The sequence below is a fragment of the Osmerus mordax genome, chromosome 8, assembly GCF_038355195.1.
Source record: "Osmerus mordax isolate fOsmMor3 chromosome 8, fOsmMor3.pri, whole genome shotgun sequence".
Taxonomy (NCBI): domain Eukaryota; kingdom Metazoa; phylum Chordata; class Actinopteri; order Osmeriformes; family Osmeridae; genus Osmerus; species Osmerus mordax.
The window spans coordinates 12,307,870-12,313,581 of NC_090057.1; positions in this window are offsets into that span (position 1 = coordinate 12,307,870).

Genomic DNA, 5,712 nt, shown 5'->3' on the forward strand with positions numbered 1-5,712 from the left:
TTGAAGTGGTGGAGAGGGGTGTTGTGAGACCTGTATGATGTTACAAACCAGGATCACATACTTACAATCCAAACAGGTGTAAAAAACCTTAACTGTGAACTTAAAATGTCAAAATACTGGTGGGTGGTCAACTGATTCTACTGGGAGGGAATGACAACTACTTTAAATCTGACAGTTTTCGTGCTTAGAATTTCTCTGCTTACAATATAACAGTTCAATGTGACTCACAGTTCATTCACACATATTGTTGCTGATGGCTAGAACAATATGTGGCTCCATCTCTTGTTTAAATGATGAACTGCATCTCAGTTCTCAAGAGTACAAGCGGAGGCTCAGCCAGCCACACTGAATGTAAAGCACATTGCTGGTAGGTTCAATAAAACCACACATACGTAAACACAACAATCTTTTGTCAAAGTTTTAGGATGATTTCAGAAGGGTGTCTGGTTTCATCACTTCCTCTATTCCTTGTATTTTCTGGGATTTAAATGAGGGTCTTTGGGTCATCTCACTTACCGACCAACCCTCATGAACAAAGTTTTAGCCATGGCTACAACTCTGAAATGCCAGCAGGTTCAGAGTCTTATCTTTCTCACAACAATGTTGGGAGATATGAGAGGATGTGTTGAAGAAAGACGATGACTTGTTTCAATGCGTACTAAATGCCACTGAAATAGGTAGTATTTCATACCACAGTATATCATTTGTTATCCTGCGCAAAAAAACAACAACACACAACTGTTTTTCTCCATATAGTGGATTATTGCATGTGAAGATGCTTGACCTGGTCTGAAAAATGTGAAGTATGGTTTTGAAACTCTGTAAAGTCAGGTCATACTGCATGTACTGTGCATAATATTATCTGTCTACACTCTCTAACCAGAGTTAAAATAGAATATGTACAGGGACAGGTTTCCACCCTTCGAGACTCTACTGTATTGATGAAGCTGTGAATAACCATTTATAGTCCTGTTCCAGGTGGCCTATTATGGAGGTTATAGTTGAGAGTTTAAATTAAACATTTGCAATGGACGCCAATGGAGATTGGACACAGAAATGATCAACTTCATTCAAGAATAAAAAACTAAATGGAAGACCATTTATTTGGAATACAAATGAGTAAACATTTGTCTGTAACAGGACAAAGGTGCATTTTCAGTTAGCCGCCGAGGGCAGCCAGTAAGATGCTTGCATAGAAGTTATTAACGAGAAATAATACAAATTATAGTTAAAAAAAATGTGTCCGTGTCATAGTGGTCAATTTTTCAATCAATGGAAAAACTGAATAGCAGAAGCAAATTGAGGAGACGAGAGGCGCTCAAACTCCTCTTCTCTGAATCCGCACATCAACAGAAGACCACTACTCTGCAGTACTTTCCTTTACAGGAGTTTATAGGTGTATTAGAGATGGAATTAATAGATATAATACTTGTAGATAAAGTATATCAGTGTAGAAGCAATGTATCATTTCTAAAACAAATACATATATAAATGGTTTTCATAAATGTTTACATAGCATGAAAACTGACAAGATATGGCGTGACTGCAGTGGTTCTCATGACAATTTTTTTCTTTCCCTGAGGTTTGTTGACGGTTGAGAGAGATCTCTGTGGTCACCAGTGTTGCTCTATGGCTCTCTAGTTTCTACTAGATGAGGAGATTGACTGAGGCATATGTCACCATGTCCTCCTGCTGAGTCTGTGAACACAACACAACTCAACAACCTATGAAAGATGCCTTTACACACTGTTTCAATACTGTAGTACTCTATCTTTACTTACATCTAGTTTTGGAGCAGCCTTGTTTTGGCTGTGATGGTTGATGGTGGCATAGGTGGGGCCAACGTCACATCCATCCTAGGGGTGTAGTTTTACCAGAAGAATTCAGCACAAACAGGGTGTTTCTAAGTGACTCAGTGATTGATTCAAGGTTTTGACTCGGATCAATTAAATATGTGTTAAACACACTGAGGAATGTTTGGAGTTAATAACATTAAATAACTGGTATCTCTTTCTCACCTTGTCATCATTAGTAGGATCTGTTTGCCGGTTCCCTCTGGTGTTACTAACAATGTCTGTAGTCAGAGCCTATGTAAATTTGGCAAAAGTGAACAGAAGTTCAGTTCATCTTTCATGTTTGTTGAATGTGATTAACAAAGATATTGATACTCACAAGAAAGTCATTGTTTGGCTTTTGGTTCTCTGAAAACAGCAAACATTAAGAATCAATACCTGCTCAAAATAGATATGTATGTGGATTCCCAAAATCATACTTTCCATACATTCTATGAGCAGCAATTAAAGTAACTTACTGGCTCTCTTCTTGTGAACTATGATGATGACAGCCAGGAGGCAGAGCAGGACTGCACCAATGGCTCCACCCACTGCTGCACCCACTGCTCCCCCCTCCTGCTCCCCCTCCTGCTCCCCCTCCTGCTCCACCTCCTGCTCCCCCTCCGGCTCCCCCCCCTGCTCCCCCTCCGGCTCCCCCTCCTGCTCCCCCTCCGGCTCCCCCTCCTGCTCCCCCTCCGGGTCCCCCCCCTGCTCCCCCTCCGGCTCCCCCTCCTGCTCCCCCTCCGGCTCCCCCTCCTGCTCCCCCTCCGGCTCCCCCTCCGGCTCCCCCCCCTGCTCCCCCTCCGGCTCCCCCCCCTGCTCCCCCTCCTGCTCCCCCTCCTGCTCCCCCTCCGGCTCCCCCCCCTGCTCCCTCTCCGGCTCCCCCTCCTGCTCCCCCTCCTGCTCCCCCTCCGGCTCCCCCCCCTGCTCCCCCTCCGGCTCCCCCTCCTGCTCCCCCTCCGGCTCCCCCCCCTGCTCCCCCTCCTGCCCCCTCCTGCTCCCCCCCCCTGCTCCCGTTCCATCTGTTGGACAAGAAAACAGTTTGTTTGGTGGCATATTATAGGGGCTGGAGTTAAACCATTTGATGCAATACCTTACCCCCTCCTGCTCGAACAGACAGCTCTACCACTGCATCATTCCCATGTTTCTTCCCTCCCTTTGTGGGAAATTGTTGACAGATGTAGCGTCCAGCATCCTCAGTTTTGACATTAAGAACAATCAGAGAACAGTCAGACCCCAGACTCAGTCTCTCTGCTCTGCCTGAGTTTCTTTTTATAACTCCATGAGCAACCAGCTCAGTGCTCTTGAAGTTCCATGAAGTAGAGGAGCAGCCTGGGTAAAACCCATTGTTACACGGCAGACTGATGTTTTCTCCTACATTGTACTGAAAATGGTCTCCATCTGGAGAGAAATGCATTTCATGAATGGTGAGAGATACTGTTTCACTTAGTAATCAAAATGATGATAAATAATAAAATGATCAAACTTTCTATGTTTAATGTGATATTATACAAAAACATGATATGTACACGTATCCTGATAACCCCAAGTCTATATTGAATGTACAGCACTACTACCTAGATTATGCTTAGAGTATAAGAAACATCTCTTTGTGAATATCTGTTGCACATTTTACTTTAAACATTGTCTTCATCTGTTTGCACATAGTCATCACCTATATAATTCAATAACTAATAAAATTCCAGATTACAGAGATGTACTTTAAAGTCAACTAAATAATAGGCTAATCTGTGTACTGTTTTACCTGCTATGTGGAACCCAATGGTCACAAATAATCCCAAAACAACACAACTAACTTCAACCATGGTTCTTCTCTTCACAGTCAACCCTCAACTGTACTCTCTTCAGATAGTGTAGATTTGATGAGTTGTGTGCTTATTTAGAGGCCAACTGAATATCTTAGCCAAAAAGGAAATGACATCATGAGCACATTTAAAACCAACACTTCTGAAAGAATAAGGAAGTATGCATTGGTCATTCTGTATTCCTCTCTTTAATAAGTTGTCAGACAGTAAAAACAACTTCATATAAATTGCCACAAAAATAAAAAGGGCATGCAGTATTGATCAGTTTGATTAGTTTGGTGTTTTGATTACAGTCTCATGCATCATCAAAAGGCTCTTGGAAACTGGAGGAAACTCTGACAGGGAGAGGTCTGGCAGACCCAAAGCCACAACGGATTCAGAAGACAAATTAGTCAACAGCCTACGTGGTTGCGGCTCACAGGACAAGAGCTTTATGCACAGCTTAACACCGGTCAAAGTAAGCAAGTCTCAGTTTCAACTGTGAAGAGAACACTTTGAACTGCAGGTTTGACAGGTCGAGTGGCAGTAAGAAAGCCAAAATAAGAAAAAGAGGCTTGCCTGGGCCATGAAGCACTGCAAGTGGACGACTGAAGACTTTCTTTCACCAACCGTCTCTGGAGGAGGGGATCCCTCACTGAATTGCTCCTCCCAAGGTTTCTTCCATTTTTTCTCCTGCAGTAAGTTTTTCTGGGAGTTTTTCCTTGTCTTCCTTCAGGGTTTAGGTTGGTAGAGGGGCAGTTCTATGGGCGTATGTGAAGTGTACATAATGTATTTTATTTTTTTATTTGACTGGAAGAAGGTCTTATGGACCTATGAATAAATGAGGAAGCATCATGCCGGGTTTTAGAACATTGTCGAGTAGGGGGAAAATTGGTTCCTCAGTTTGTGACACCAACAGTTGTCAAACATGGAGGAGGAAGCATAGTGGTCTGGGGCTCTTTTGCTGGATCCAGAGTTGGTGACAAAAAGGGTACCACAGCATTTTACAACACCATGCAATACCCTCTGGTATACACCTAGTTGGTCAGGGATTTGTCTTTCAGCAAGATAATGACCCAAAACATACCTTCAGGCTATATCAGAACTACCTTAGATGAAAAAAACAAGACAGTAGGCTTCAATTCAAGGAACGCCCAGCAGTCTGTCCAGACAAACCCCATCAAGATGGTTTTGGATGAATTGGACAGAAGGGGGAAAGCAAAGCAACGTACAAGTGCAACACATTTGTGGGAACTTCTGTGCTGGGGAAGAACTTTCCGAACAATGTTGTCATGTCCCCGGCCTAGGCCAGGACTGATTGTAGTCTGTTTATTCCAGATCCAGTCATCCTCAACTCCCCTGCGGCTCATTCCCTCATCAACACCACAGCTCTTAAACCCCAGATTGTCACCCACTACTCGCCAGTTTGTTGAATCACGGACCCCACGTTTGTATTCTTGGCTTTTCAAGATCAATTCCTATACTCTGGATTAGTGTTCTAGCGCTTGTCCCTGTCTACCTACAGATCGCTGCTCCCTATCCTCCGTTCCTCCTACCGGTACCCCGCTCCACCATCCACCAGCTACCCCTCTTCAACCACCCTCTGTGTCAATAAAGACTCAGCAGACAACCTGATTCACGTGTGTGTGTGTCGTGCGTTTGGGTCCTCCAGTTCAGCCGTGACAAATATTTGAATTCCATTTTTTTTAATGACAGAAATGTGTTTGACTGTTATATCTTCAAAAGGTGGCTACTTTGATGAGTCAAACTCTGAGTCAAAAATAATTCTAATCAATGGAAAAACTGAATAGCAGAAGCAAATTGAGGAAACGAGAGGCGCTCAAACTCCTCTTCTCTGAATCTGCACATGAACAGAAGAACACTACTCTGCAGTACTTTCCTTTACATGAGTTTATAGGTGTATTAGAAATGGAATTAATAGGTATAATAGATAAAGTATATCAATGTAGAAACAATGCGTAATTTGCTAAACAAATAAATATATAAATGGTTACATAGCATGAAAACTGACAAGATATGGCGACACTGCAAAGGTTCTCATTACATTTTTTTTT